Genomic DNA, 15,448 nt, shown 5'->3' with positions numbered 1-15,448 from the left:
TGTGCAACGGAATGGCATGACTTGTGGGTGGCAGTTCATCCAAACATGACCGCTTGGCATGATGATACCTGTGGCTTCGGAGCTGGTTCATGGTTTTCATCGTTGTTCCTTTCTGAAGGACTTGTGTCAGATAGGCTTCTACTTTATCAATTACTGTATCCAGGTTACCTGTCGCCACCACCAAGTCCTTAAGTACATCTCTGGATTGGCTATCAGAGCAGCATGCTTGGTTCCAACTTTACTTGTGTAGTCACACCCAGTTAGTGTGTGGACAGCGGGAAAAACCTGACACAAACTTCGTCCGATCCTCTTTGAAAGGACATGTATCGGAATGTATCTTGTCGAGTCACCAACCCCTTCACCCAGAATTCTTCGAGGCCGTTCGCATTCAGCTCTCTCCAGTAGAACATCAGCAAAATGAACACATCCGTATCTGACGATAGGACTATGATACGATTTTTACCTTGTTTAACAGCATGCATCGCATGTGGTATAATCCTCATGTCAGCCTCTTCTGCATTACACTTGAGTTGTGGAACCTCTTCAGGTCTCAATGTCATGGACCAACACGATGCTGTCTGGTCCACAGAAATGACTGACTATAATCTCCAACGTAGGAGCACTCCAATTCCGTACCAGCGCCTCTGCATGACTGAGGGATTCAAATTTTGCTTTGTTGACACTGGATGGTCAAAACTTGTCCGTTTCTCGAGGGAGAGGGGTTTCCCTGGACACACCATGCAGTTCTATGGGTGACTTCTTCTCTCGCCTTTGCCGCTCAGAATCCTTCAAAGACGTTCCCATGGAGGAATCAAACACAAAATCAATTCTCGGGGCACCCTTTACTGTAGAAGCAACATAGCCTAGAAAGGCATCACAGAAGTCACCAAATTTTTTTGAACTCTTTGTTTGAATCTTGCGAATGTTTGCCATCACATCAACTATACAGCATGTTCCCATTGAGTCATCAGGTCTCGGTGTTCTTGGGTCCTGGTCGCTGAGATGAGTTTCAAGTTCATGGACAATTTCACTTTTAATTGGCTTGGTCATTAGGCCTTCGTCATCAAAGAGAGGAGATGTTGTACACACATCGTACAGCAGGAGTTCCTCCATAGTCCGTCCTCGTATCTTTGCAATCTCTAGTGTACGTTTCATCTGAGCATCTTCTCGCTTGTTGAGTTTTGCTTTTCCTTTGTGTGGGAATGAATTATTGCGGATTGCAGCGAAGGTTTTAAGGTTGGTGCGATGAATCGTGTCTGACAGTCAAACGGTCTTCTCTATGCACCTTTGTCTATGAAGTTTCTCGTAGGTATCGTTGCCGATTCTCTCCACATTGAGCAGCTGTTCTCTGATATCTTCCGACATGACTTCCTTGGTTAAGATATTGTGGAGCATTTTCTCTTTTGGGGGAGTGAGGAAGGGATTCTCATTCTTCTCGATGACATTTAATATGGCTTGAATGTTGGCCTCCTCAAACTCGGTTGCTGCTTTGCTGAATGACCTGTTGACTTCTAACTCATGGGAGGAACTACCTCTACCAGCAAGTTCTCTGTGAAGGTTTGTGATGGCAAGCATCTCATGATATATCAGTTCCCACTTGGCAACAAACTTCTTCTTTCTTGAACTACCAATTATTCTTGATGCACTTTTCTGGGCTCTGTTGATTGTCTGTTCCAACGCAAGGTCTGCTCCAACCGCTTTGAAATGTCCCATTGTTCGTTTTACAGCAAATCTGCCCTCCATAAACTCTGAATGCACTTCTGGTGCTATCACAGGCAGCCTCCTCATGTCCTCAGGGTAGAGGGAGCACCATCTCAAGTAGTTCGTGGAATCAAAAGCAGCAAACAAGGGTAGCAGATCTTGAATGGCTTGTATTCGAAGGTTCCAGTTTCCCTCGCGATCACTCCAAATTAGCTTCTCAAGATGAGACACCAGGTGTAGAAAGGTGTTCCAATACCTGAATATCTCACTTTCCTCACAACACTTTAAATGAATCGTTCAAATTCGTCTACTAGTTCAGAGCCAATGTGGTCTTGGCATGTGTGAAGGAGGGACACACTCTCGGGAGATTTCGCTGCTACTTCTTCTTTCAAATGCAGGAGGGTATCGAGCAGATCCTTGTATTTGACCGATTTGATTGTGTTCCTTTGGCATTCTCATAGATGTAAAAATATGGATCTGGCATGTGCTGTTGTGCATTTCCCACAGAAATTTTCACTTGACCCCAATTTCCGTGACCTTGTGACCTCTAGTGACCTCATTATTGGCCCAATCTCCAGAAAGGTAATATCACATGGAAGAGTCTTCTAAGGCAAACAGTTTAAGGGTTAATTTGTCTATCTAGGGTGAACGGGTGTGACATAATAACCATTTAAGTTTCCCAACAGGAAATCGTTTAAGCGGTGGCCAAAAAGTGATCAGATTGAAAGTCGACCACTTTCCATTCTGTGCTGTTTTCATTTTATTGCAACAAATTCCACTTTATTCATATAATTGTGTTCCTTAGCACCTATGGTATTGGAATAGACCCTCAGAGAGGGTAAAATATGGATGTGGCATGTTCTGTGGGGAATGTTTCAGAGATGGGTCAGATTTTCACTTGACCCAAATTTTCGTGACCTTTTGACCTCTAGTGACCTGATTCTTGAACTAATGAACCTAATTTGCATATCATATGAAAGAGGGTCTCAAGACTGATATTTTGAGGGGTAGTTTGTTTTTCTAGGGTGTGAGACTGCAAAGTAACAGTCATTTTTATTTCCACTACCCTGAATAATTGGCCCGACAATTTCCGTCGGAACCCCCAAAAGAGGCACCATTTTCACACTTATTGCCGGGTTATGGAAATGGTAACCAAGTTTTTTTCTGTTAAGGGAAGTGGTCAAGTTCAAAATTCCAGTGGGTAACTTAAGGTACATTTTTTGCACACGAGGACCCCCCCCCCCCCGAGCTGATGCATTAGATCCAAATCTGCCCATATGCAGCACATCTGGGTGTGCTGTATTTGTACTTCTACCTGGTCGTAACTGTCGACTGTACATCCCGATCAGGACACGAACTGGACTGTACAGCTCGGGAAGTGGCTTAAGCACTCAAGCACTCCAACAGAACGCCTGGCTTGTCAAGCGATCACCAAATTGCCCTCGATAAAACGATGCACCCGGAAACGCTCGTGCAATGTCCGAATTTGACAAATCAACACTTTTGGGGGAGTCGGAACTGCTGATACTTTCAAATCTGGATCTTACATCCAGGCCCCAAAAAAACATGGCGGCTTCAGACCCCAGCGAGATTACCCAGGAAACACCTCAACACCGCAGACAGCGAGGTGGCTGAGGATCGCCTAATGAAGGATATAGTTGAATAAGGCCGTTAATTATCTTCAAAAGGGGTGATTTAATTAACCTAAACACCCCATTTTCACTCTTGCACTTCCTTGGAGTTTTCTTAGTGTACATGCAAAGTTTCAGGCTGCTCAGTTTTATGGTTTTGGAGTTATGGAGGACGGACACACACACACACACACACACACACACACACACACACACACACACACACACACACACACACACACACACCCTTTTATTCTTTTCGATAATAAATAAGAAACATGACGGAGGTTTTTCTTTTTTTGTCAGTAGGACCTGAACTCCGCACATAATTATACTAGCTGCACAAACGAATGGACATTTAAAGACATATCGAAGCGATTGGATGAAATTTAATGAAAATGATATTTAAAACACAAACTCACCGTGCAATTGTAATGTGATCACTGATCACTGCAGATCACTTCGACGGCGGCAGTTTGAATTGCGAGACCACAAGGAAATCAGTAAATGGCACCTTTCAGACAGGTAGCATCCATCGTCCACCATAACAAAACGCAGTGTTGCCAACTAAATTTTGCCAAGGCATGGCAGAAGGTCCTGCCAAGCAAGGAGTGGCAAGTGGACCAAAAGGCACCCAATTTTTTCAATTGTTCAAAATCGCCGAAGGACGCGTCTTCAGCAGTGCAAACTGTTTCAATATTTGGTATGTCATTCCTTCCTTCTGTCCATCAAAAATGAAGAATAATCTCCCTAACCCACCGTGCTTCATTTGTTTCTAGCCTGAGGTTTAGTTTTTCTTGTGTTGTTGTTTTGTTTGCATCAGGACATCTCGGTCACCCTGCCTGTTGGGGAAATAACCCTCGGTCCCCTACAGGGCTACTTTTTAAGCTTCCTTCGGATACGAGTGCGATTTTAATTTTAACAAGCTCAAATGAGCTAAGATCCTCGTCCTCTTAATGATGACGTCATAAAAACGAATATGACGTCATTGTGATGTATCAGGTTTGCGATAAATTATCTGTGCTAATGCCCGGCTTGATTCCCGCAAACAAAATTCAAACAGCTTGCCCAGTTTCGGAGATAATGGTATAGGCGATTTCCATTAGCGGCGCTATGATGTCAACTTTTTTTCGAGGAAGAATTTCCAAAATCGGAGATGGTTACTGCCTACACGTGGGCTTTCTGCATATACATGGCAAGTTTCACGAAGATCTGATGAAAACTCTGGGTTGTGAAACGAAAAATGTCAAAAATAGGAATGGCGTCATAAAAATTGATATGACGTCATAGTGATGTTTCATATGTGCCGTAATTCATCTCTGCTAATGCCCTGTTCGACTCCCACAAACAGATTTCAAAAAGCTTGCCTAGTTTCGGAGATAATTTTTTTAGCCGATTTCCATTAGCTGAGATATTTTGACGTCATAACTTTTTTTCGAGGAGGAATTTTCAAAATCGGAGATGGTAATTTTTAGGGTATTTTTGCAGGGTATTTTTTACATATATACGTCAAGTTTCAGGAAGTTTCGATGAAAACTGTAGGCTGTGAAACAAAAAAGTCCACAAGAAGAAGATGAAGAACAACAACGTGAGTAAGACTTGGAGATCCTCCACGAGGATCTAAAAACATAATTTTGGGGTTTTACAAAAATAGAACAAGGTACTCATACGTTAAAGTATGGATATGCTCTTTAACACTGATCGCTTATCTTAACCTGTTTTTTCCCCCTTCTAGTTCTTGAATAGTTTTCAAACTTCAACACAATTCCACAAGACTGACTGTCATGTTTGATTTAAAAAAAAAATACTGATTCCATGATTAGAGTAATTATTAACTATTATTATATCTGGAGGATCTGATAATAATATTATCCAAAATATTAACCGATCTGAAGGTGGAGTTGCGTGATTGTGACTACAAAGTGTGTTTCGCTCGTTCTCCTTCCCGAGCAGCGAGAAAGCGTTGGATCATTTTGCCATTTCCTTCCCTCTATTCTTGGCCTACTGGGTCTATCTATTGCAACTGCTCATGATGATCACCCAATCCCATGCTTTGTTTTCTGCACCCAGAGGCCAGACACCCCTGCCATCCAATCATTGTGCTGTTTAGAAGATACACTCCGGTTCAGCGGTTCTTTTTCACCGAGTGTAACACGAGTGCGCTGCAATGCTCCTTGAAATTGAAAAAGAGTGCTGCGCCTTCACAGAAAGCAAAGTAGCCTAATTTTTGACGAGGTGCAGCAGCATTTTCTGTAGTGCTGCAGGCAATCCGAAGGAGCCCAATTGTGCGCCTTAATGTGCGTGTTGGCAACACTGACAAAACGGACCATTTCTGGACCTCTCTGAAAGCCTCGTGAAATGCTTCTGGATGTTGTTAAATCAATTGTCAAAAACCCCAGACATTTCCCCAGAGGAGGGGTGGGGGATTTCACAGTCATATTTCACAGTGAAACATTTCACAGTCATTCAATAAATTATTCATTCCACATCAAAACCAATCCACCGCCTAACAGTCACTTGTCACTAGTCAGACTGGTTAAGTCCATTGAAGGATGCAGATATTGGCATGGTCATATCCATCGTAATATTCTAAGACCTTGGTTATAGTGCACTGAACGTACCTCAAATGCGACCACGAGACGGCGACTGCCATGAACCCCACTGCTGGTGTGGCAGGATATTGGATTTCGAGCCAATGTGATGGCTATCACTCATCGACTCTTCATCAAAAGATGCATGGGATCTTTAATGTCCACCAGCAGTCAATGCTAGTAGATGTATCATGAGGTTAACATCCCATCCATTGTATGACGGGCTTTTTGATGCAACTCTCTGCCTGATAAGAACCAGTCCGACAGTTTTAAACCAGTTCGGGTAGCAAATCCAGACTAAATAGCTTTAAGGTAAATGTGCAACTGTGCCATCATATTAGACAAGAAAGCATCTCACTTGAGGTGTTAAAATGCACATGCAGGGTGTCTCAAAAAATGTATACACACTTTATAATATATCAAATACTTCACTGTCGTTGTGCACTGCCTTATGCGTAACAGCAAATGATGGGAAGTCATTCCATCTCATGCTAATACAATTTGGTAGGTATTAGTAACACTCAGTATAACCCCTCTCTCTTTCTCTGCTATTTAATTATTTTTTGAAATATTAAAGTCTTCATAAATTTTATTGAGATAACCTGCACAAACCCTGCAGCCATGTTGCTTGATGAGTGCAAGAACTGCAGCGCAGTTATGCTTTCAGAAGTATACCTTCTGGCCTCTAATTCAAAGCAGGGTAAAAAGTGCTCTACTGTTGTAAATACATTTATATCAGCATTAGACAGCACCGAGCTCTGTGCATCTGTGGCTGGTGACCTGAGGCATGGCCACAAAACTAAACCTCACTCCAATCCTCATCTGAGCATATTGACCCCGTTTGTGACCTTGACCCTATGCTGATCTTCTAATTGGCATTTACCACAATTGTAATGCAAACCTATTCATTATGAAATGCCCCACGAGTCTTTAATATCGATTTCTAATTACTGTAGGCGAGGAGGGTGGATGCAGTGGCAGACACACGTCGAAGCTTTCAGCACTCTGCATACTGCATCAAGCACTCATGTCTGCATTCAACACTACACATATTGTTTTGTATTCTACAACCTCCACCCACCACATTGCATCCACTATTAAGCTGCATCGTTGTGTGTGCGTGTGTAATCGCCGATAGGTTGTTATATTGCATGTTTGGATAAAAATCATCAGTACTTCGATTAGCTGATGAGAATTTGTGACCCTGAAAAGCTGAAGAGGCACGAGTTATTTCAGAGAGGTGGAGAGAAACCTCGAAAGAGACAAAATCATGCTACAACTCAAGAAGCGTCTGTATGTGTATTTGTTTGTTTGTGTGTTACCTCTGCCATTGAAGGAGGACGGAGGTTACGTTTTCACCCCTGCTTATTTTCCGTGAGGAAGATATCCCAAAAAGTTATTGACTGATTCGGATGAAACTTGGTGGGCAGGCTGGGTGTGCAACAAGGACGAACTGATTAGGTTTTAGTGAAGATCTGGATTCGCATCCGGATCCGACAGTTTTTTTCAAGCGATTCTTCACCATTGAGAGATAAGGCCAAAAACGATATATGGCATGCTATTTCAAAATGTTGTTGGTGGATTTGGATTAAACTTGGTGGAATGGTTTGGTGTGTGACAAGGAATATTTAATTCGAATTTCGTGAAGATCCGGATCGGGTCCATCAGTGGGATAGAAAATGTAAAATGTTCAGCCGGGTGAAGGTATGCACTCTACCAAGTGCTGTTCTACCTTGTTTATGTACTGCTGAATGAAATGAGTTGAAAACTGGGGCTTGTACTTGGGGTGTGCGCGGGAAGGTTTTAAGTGTTAAGAAATACTTTGTAGTCCCGTAGGTTCAGGGTAGGGGGGAGAACCACAGTTCTCTCTTTGTAAATATGTATGGTTCCCAGTGGGAGTGGGTATTATAAGTCATATTAAAATACGCCAATTTTGAGGGAATTAACTCGTCCATAATTCCATGGAAATTAACCTGTCCGTAAGGACGGGTTCTTCATTAGTACTGAAAAGTCACCATTGCATCTACATTGTGAGAGCAGTGGGCATCTTTAATCTGATAAGTGTTAAGGAATTACGGTGATTTCCTGGATGAAAAAAACTCATCTCACAGAAGAAATGATTGAATGAGAAAGGGAAAAAGATTTCCATATTGTCATTCAGGTGTGGTGATAGGCAGACATGGGATAAAAATGGCCAAGGATAAATTTCTTGGTCATTTTAAAGTGGTGAAGCCACTTCAATATGTAGCTATTTCCTTCTGTCCATCCGTCCGTCAAAAATGAAGAATAAGAACCTCTCCACACCAATGTGCGTAATTCCAAAGGGTAACTAGAAAGAGCAATCAGAGATTGCAGACCCTCACCAGAACATGTTTTGTGTGGTGTTTAGAATGGGATTAAAATAAAATTAAAATCAAATCAAATGGAAGACCAAATAGGTACTGTCATGCATTGAAGTCATCAGAAGGAACCCGAACAAGCAAAAAGCAAAGATGAAGCCATCAGAAGGAACCTGGATAGGATTCGCATTCCAACTGCTACTCCTCTACCATCAAACCCATCCAGGCACAGCCAAGTGAGCCTTTTTCAAAAAATAAAACAAAATAAAAAAAAGAACCCAGATCAAAAGCATTAAATAATTTGGGCCGCCAGACTATGTGTCCGATCAAGTTGAAATTCAAAACATGTATTCCCCATCACGACTACATTATAATTGTGAAGTTTCATGTCAATTGATTACGTGGTTCCAGAGAAAACATTAAATATTTTTATTCAATACAATATGGATGCCAAACCATGTGACATCAATTATTCCTCAACAAACTTGTACACCCAAGGCTTGGGGAACATTTTTGTGGTTTCCCCTCAATCTGTCCAGCTGTTTTGGAGATTTTTGCAGGTTTTCAATAGTAAATCCAATATGGCTGCCAAACCATGTGACCTATGACATCATATGTGTGAACCTTTTGTGCCTCATAGATAGGCAGTCATACATATAAAGTTTTTCCACCATCTGTTCAGTCACTTCAGAGAAGGAGATTTTTAAAGGTTAAAAAATAAATAAATAAATAAATATGGCTGCTGAATCACGTGACCAGTGACATCATGAAAATTTTTTCTGTGGACTATTTTATCCCTATATCACCCTCAAAAAGTTAAATACTCATCAGATGTAGCGTTCATTATGATGTCATAATGAAAGTACTTATGATGTCATAAAAATCACACTTCTTCCCCATTAGAAGAACTTGCTGTGTGCCAAGTTTCAATTTTTTCCTTGGTGCAGTTTCAGAGATACAGAGGTCCAAAATTTTTCTGTTTTTCCAACATGGCTCCACACCACGTGACATATGGCATCATACTTATCATTAAAACATTCTACATGACTAGTCACACTGGTGAAAACTTCGTCTCAATACGACAAGCGGTTGTGGAGAAAAACACGAAAGTTCTGTGCGGACAAACAAACAAACAAACAGACAGACTGACAGACAAACGGACCCAAAAACAATCCCCTTTCCTTCGGCGAGGGTATTAAAATGTAATTCTAAAAGAAAATTCCAAAGTGTAATTCTAAAGGGAAATTCTGAAAGGGAATTCCAAAGGGAAATTCTTAAGTGTTCTAAAGTGTAATTCCAAAGGGAAATTCTCAAAGGTAATTTGAAGGGGTTCTCAAAGGCATTTCTAAAGGGTAATTCTCAGGTGTTCTCAAGGGAGATTCTAAAGTGTTCTCCAGGGAGATTCTAAACTGTTCTAAATGGAGATTCTAAAGTGTAATTCCATAGGGGAATTCTAAAGGGAATTTTTTTAAAGGGTAGTTCTAAAGGGTACTTTGAAAGGGTACTTCGAAAGGGTATTTCTAAAGGGTACTTCGAAAGGGTAATTCTAAAGGGTACTTCTATCTAAGGCCTTAGATATTTCATAACTTGGTTTACGCAGTTCTTCAGCTAAAATGTATGGTCGGTAGGTGGAAATATAAATATAAATATAATTTCAATTTTTAGAAATTATATATTTTCATGATTTGTTTTCAGATGTTCCATGGAAAAGACAAGGGTAGATGGAGGGGGGGGGTGGAATAAATATAAATCCCAGACCAGGAGGATCTAAGAAAACATTGAAGATGGAAGACCATTCAAATGCAGGATGCCCATGTTCACTGTATCATCTGATGCGAAAAACAATAAATAAGGATTAAAACTTGTTTTTACAATATAGACTGGCATGTTTTTCTTATAGAAACCTGTTGGATCATCAAAAAATGGAAACAATGCTGAGAAAATTACTGTCCAAGTCGTAGATGTGTGCATGCACACCAGTGCATAGTGCTGGATATGATTTTAAAAAGGTGTCTACTCGGAGTCAACACGCTCAAAACGGTCAATCAGAGCCATAACCAGCTCTTACTTTTCAGTGGGCATCTGATCGTACCGTCTCCCCATCCCCATGAGCACATCAAAGGCTGATTTCTGGTCCGTTGAAGGCTGAATATCAGCATCTCGCAGGGAAACTTTGACGCACTTGGCACCAAAATCTTTCAATACGAACAGCGGTGTACAACTTTCGATGGAAACAAAATCAGCACAATCGAGAGTAGCCTGTGAATCATCCCTGCTGCTGCACTGAATTGATGCAATCGTTCGGCCAGAATATTCGTCGTCAAAATGTTGCGTGATTAAATCACCAATACAGTCACTCAAATTTATACCGCTGACATACTTCTTAACAATCACCTTCGCCCCAGAAACCACAGTCAATCTGAATCACGCTGGCCACTGCTCAGACGCCATGACCAAAGATAACTGCGCAGCTCTACTGCGCAGTTTGGTTAAAGGTGACTCGGCATTTTGGTGCGCGCACGAAATTATATTTTGAAAATAATTGCCGACGTTTACATTTCGGGTATTGAAACTTTTGCACCTTCAGCGGAAAATGTATAAATATAAAAGGCTAAAAATTTGTTTTATATTTATATTTCATTTTGGCAAATATACCGTCGGCAGATCCGTAAACCAAGTTATAAAATAACTAAGGTCTAAAGGGTAATTTCTAAAGGGTAATTCTGAAGGGTGATTCTGAAGGGTAATTTCTAAAGGGTAATTTCCAAAGGGTAATTCTGAAGGGTGATTCTGAAGGGTAATTTCTAAAAGGTAATTTCTAAAGGGTAATTCTGAAGGCTAATTCTGAAGGGTAATTTCTAAAGGCTAATTCTGAAGGCTAATTCTGAAGGGTAATTTCTAAAGGGTAATTTCTAAAGGGTAATTTCTAAAGGGTAATTCTAAAGGGTAATTCTAAAGGGTAATTCTGAAGGGTAATTTCTAAAGGGTAATTCTGAAGGCTAATTCTAAAGGGTAATTTTTAAAGGGAAATTCTGAAGGGTAATTTTTTAAAGGGTATTTCTAAAGGGTAATCCTAATGGGTAATTGTAAAGGGAAATTCTAAAGGGTAATTCTAAAGGGTAATCCTAAAGGTTAATTCTAAACGGTAATTCTAAAGGGTAATTCTGCAGGGTAATTCTGAAGGGTAATTCTAAAGGGTAATTCTAAAGGGTAATTCTAAAAGGTATTCCTAAAGGGTAATTCTAAAGGGTAATGCTGAAGGGAAATTCTAAAGGGTAATCCTAAAGGGTAATTCTGAAGGGTAATTCTAAAGGGTAATTTCTAAAGGGTAATTTTTTAAAGGGCATTTCTTAAGGGTAATCCTAAAGGGAAATTCTAAAGGGTGATTCAAAAGGGTAATTCTGAAGGGTAATTATGAAGGGAAATTCTAAAGGGTAATTCTGAAGGGTAATTCTAAAGGGTAATTTTAAAGGGTAATTTCTAAAGGGTAATTCTGAAGGGTAATTTCTAAAGGGTAATTCTGAAGGGTATTTTCTAAAGGATAATTCTGAAGGGTAATTTCTAAAGGGTAATTCTGAAGGGTAATTTTTTAAAGGGCATTTCTAAAGGGTAATCCTAAAGGGTAATTCTAAAGCGTACTTCTAAAGGGTATTTCGACAGGGAAATTCTAAAGGGTGATTCAAAAGGGTAATTCTGAAGGGTAATTATGAAGGGAAATTCTAAAGGGTAATTCTGAAGGGTAATTCTAAAGCGTAATTCTAAAGGGTAATTCTAAAGGGTAATTTCTAAAGGGTAATTCTGAAGGGTAATTTCTAAAGGGTAATTCTGAAGGGTAATTCTGAAGGGTAATTTCTAAAGGGTAATTCTGAAGGGTAATTTTTTAAAGGGCATTTCTAAAGGGTAATCCTAAAGGGTTATTCTAAAGCGTACTTCTAAAGGGTACTTCGACAGGGAAATTCTAAAGGGTGATTCAAAAGGGTAATTATGAAGGGAAATTCTAAAGGGTAATTCTGAAGGGTAATTCTAAAGGGTAATTCTAAAGGGTAATTCTGAAGGGTAATTCTAAAGGGTAATTCTAAAAGGTAATTCTAAAAGGATATTCTAAAGGGTAATTCTAAAGGGAAAATTTCTCATCCAAACTCTCTCTTCCTCTTATGTGGTGAGTTCAATTGTCATCACGCCAGTTGGCTTGGTGTGGGTACCTCTCTCACCTGTCATGGCACCTCAGCAAAAGCTTTCTGCGACTCATTAGGACTGACTCAATCGGTCAACTTCCCGACCCGGATCTCAACCAATGGTACTCCATCTCTTCTGGATCTTATTTTGACAAATTTCCCTGACAATATCTGCTGCTCTTCTTCCGATCCAATCGGTTCTTCTGACCACATCCTTGTCAAAGTGGACATCTCTCTGGCTGTTATCAGAGAACCACCTCACCGCCGTCGAGTCTGGCATTTCACTCAAGCCGACTGGCAGGGTCTCCGAGCAGCCATCAAACTTACAGACTGGTCTCCTATCACTACTTTCGCAAACATCAACTCATCCTGGGAATTCTTTCAAAGAAACTTGCTCTCCCTCATGCACAGATTTATCCTCTCTTGTGTTCAGTTGTCCTATCCTTCCTCCCGCCCTTGGTTTACTGAAGCTTGTGATGAGGCAGTTGTCCTGAAACAACTTGCCTTTGCCTCATGGAAAGCAAACCCAACTGAGGGCAATCTCAGTTCCTTCCACAAAGCTCAGAACAAGTGTGTATCTACCCTCAGGAAAGCCAGAAAACAACATCTTTCTCATCTCAAGTCTGAACTCTCAAACCTCTCTCCCTCCTCAAAATCCTGGTGGCGTTTAATCAAATCTGTTTCTGGTGTATGTTCCCCCTCCATCGCCTCCCTTACCTCAAATGGACGCACTGCTGATACCGCACGTGATAAAGCTGAATGTCTAAACTCGGTGTTTGCAGCTAAATCTTGTGTCCTAAACCCATTACTTTCTCTACCCACCTTACCCAGTCGCACCCAACTGTCCCTGAACTCTGTGTCCTTTTCTCCTGACAAGGTGGAGAGCTTGCTTTCAAACCTCGACTCAGATTCTGCAACCGGTCCAGGCGGCATCAGCCCACGTGTCCTCAAAGCCTGCTCTTCTGCTCTTGCTCACCCTCTCTCTGTTCTATTCACCCTCTCATTGCCCAAGGTCATCTGCCATCTGCTTGGAAATCTGCTAACATCACTGCCCTGCATAAAAAAGGTGCAAAAACAGATCCCTGTAACTATAGACCAATCAGCCTTCTCCCAATCATCAGCAAGGTTATGGAATCCATCATCGCTTCAGACATGAAATCCTTCCTCTTCTCCAATGGCTTGATTTGCGATCATCAATTTGGTTTCAGACCAGGTCACTCTACCCTGGATATGCTGCTTCTGCTCTCCCATCAATGGATGGAGGTCCTCAATGCCAGACAGGAAATCCGAGCCGTATCCCTGGACATATCACGTGCTTTTGACACAGTCTGGCACCCTGCCCGACTCACCAAACTCTCTTCCTATGGTATTCAAGGCCATCTCCACTCATGGCTCGCAGACTTCCTCTCCTGTCGCAGTCAACGTGTGGTCCTAAATGGAGTTCTTTCATCCCCTCTTCCTGTGCAGGCTGGAGTTCCTCAAGGTAGCGTTCTGGGCCCTGTTCTTTTTCTGGTTTTCATCAATGATCTCTCCGACTCTCTGGAAAATCCTCTATTTCTCTTTGCCGATGACTCCACCCTCTGCCGTACCATCTGTCATCCCTCAGACCGGCAAGCAGCAGCTTCTTCGCTCACTGCAGATCTGGATAAAATCACAAACTGGTCCAACACGTGGAACATGTCTTTCAATCCAGACAAATCTCACTATGTCTCTTTGAAAGGACCGTTTAGAAACCCCCCCATCCACTTTCTCAACAATCCTCTGGAAGAAGTCTTTTCTTTCAAGCTTCTGGGTCTCACTATCTGCCATGACCTTTCCTGGGAAAGTCACATTTCAAACCTCGCCTCAAAAGCCAGTCGCCGACTGGGAATCCTCCATCGTGCAAAGTCCTTCCTCGGCCCTCTTGAGCTCCTGACCACTTACAAAGCTTTTGTCCGTAGCCTGATGGAGTACTGCTCTCCCCTCTGGGCTGGTGCTCCTGCCTCCCACCTTTCTCGGCTTCACGCTGTTGAAACCAGGGCATTTAAGATCATCGGCATCTCCCGCAATGAAGCTGAGTCTTTGGGCCTCTCACTCAATCACCGCAGGTTGGTTGGTGGTCTTTCTGTCTTCTACCGACTCCTCTCCAGCCTTGCCCCCCCTGCTCTCTCTGCGATTTGTCCCCACCACATTTCCACAGGGCGCTCAAGGTCCGCCAACAACCCCCTTCTGGTAAAACTACCAAAATCACAAATCACTGCTCATCTTAATTCTTTCATTCCTCTTTTTTCCCACCTTTGGAATAAACTTCCTCACTCTATTCTTTCCCATTCTTCCCTCCAGGCTTTCAAAACAGCTGTTTACCACCACCTCTTATCATCCCCCATCCAAATCCTCGATCTTTTCTACCCCCGATAATCCACCCAAGCCCACTTCCTTCAATTCCGCTGCTTTCCTTCCTGAAAGTCCCTGTAATGTCCATCTTCTCTTCGCCATGTTCCCCGTCCCATCCCCATCCCTTCCACAGTTCACCTAATGTGTTTGTTCCCCACTGTTTTGTCCCTTCCACTCCCGCCCCTCTTGTCTCATACCCCCTTGCTGTGAGTTGTGTGTTAGCTCTCATACGAGCCTCGACAAGGTATACAAAAAAAAAAAAAAAAAATTCTCAAGGGTAATTCTAAAAGGTATTCCTAAAGGGTAATTCTTCAGGGTAATCGTAAAGGGTAATTCCAAAGGGTAATTCTGAAGGGTAATTCGAAAGGGTAATCCTAAAGGGTAATTCTAAAGGGTAATTCTAAAGGGTAATTCTAAAGGGTAATTCTGAAGGGTAATTCGAAAGGGTAATCCTAAAGGGTAATTCGAAAGGGTAATTCGAAAGGTAATCCTAAAGGGAAATCCTAAAGGGTAATTCTAAAGGGTAATTCTAAAGGGTAATTCTGAAGGGTAATTCTGAAGTGTTTGAAATGGTGATTTGAAAGAGTAATTATGAAGGGTAATTCTAATGGGTTTTGTTCGTTTCTGGGCTTTGCCTA

At 41.7% G+C, this 15,448-nt stretch overlaps 1 protein-coding gene across 9 annotated transcripts in view; it reads left to right on the top strand.

Moving 5' to 3' along the window:
* The window catches only part of LOC147022980 (uncharacterized), a 268,630-nt gene that overhangs the window by 49,560 nt on the left and 203,622 nt on the right, over positions 1-15,448 (top strand). Inside the window, exon 3 of one of the 9 annotated variants that reach the window (XR_015059985.1) lies at positions 9,958-10,661. The exons of the other annotated variants lie outside the window; for them this stretch is intronic. The gene's annotated coding sequence lies outside the window, so the exon portion shown is untranslated. Of the gene's footprint in view, positions 1-9,957; positions 10,662-15,448 lie in introns of those variants that run through there. 9 annotated transcript variants of the gene reach the window in all.

This window comes from Eptatretus burgeri, chromosome 7 (genome assembly GCF_056783735.1).
Source record: "Eptatretus burgeri isolate ZD-2024b chromosome 7, Ebu_testis_v1, whole genome shotgun sequence".
Lineage (NCBI taxonomy): Eukaryota > Metazoa > Chordata > Myxini > Myxiniformes > Myxinidae > Eptatretus > Eptatretus burgeri.
Note: the sequence above shows the minus strand (reverse complement) of the source record. Positions and strands in the feature narration are given on the sequence as shown.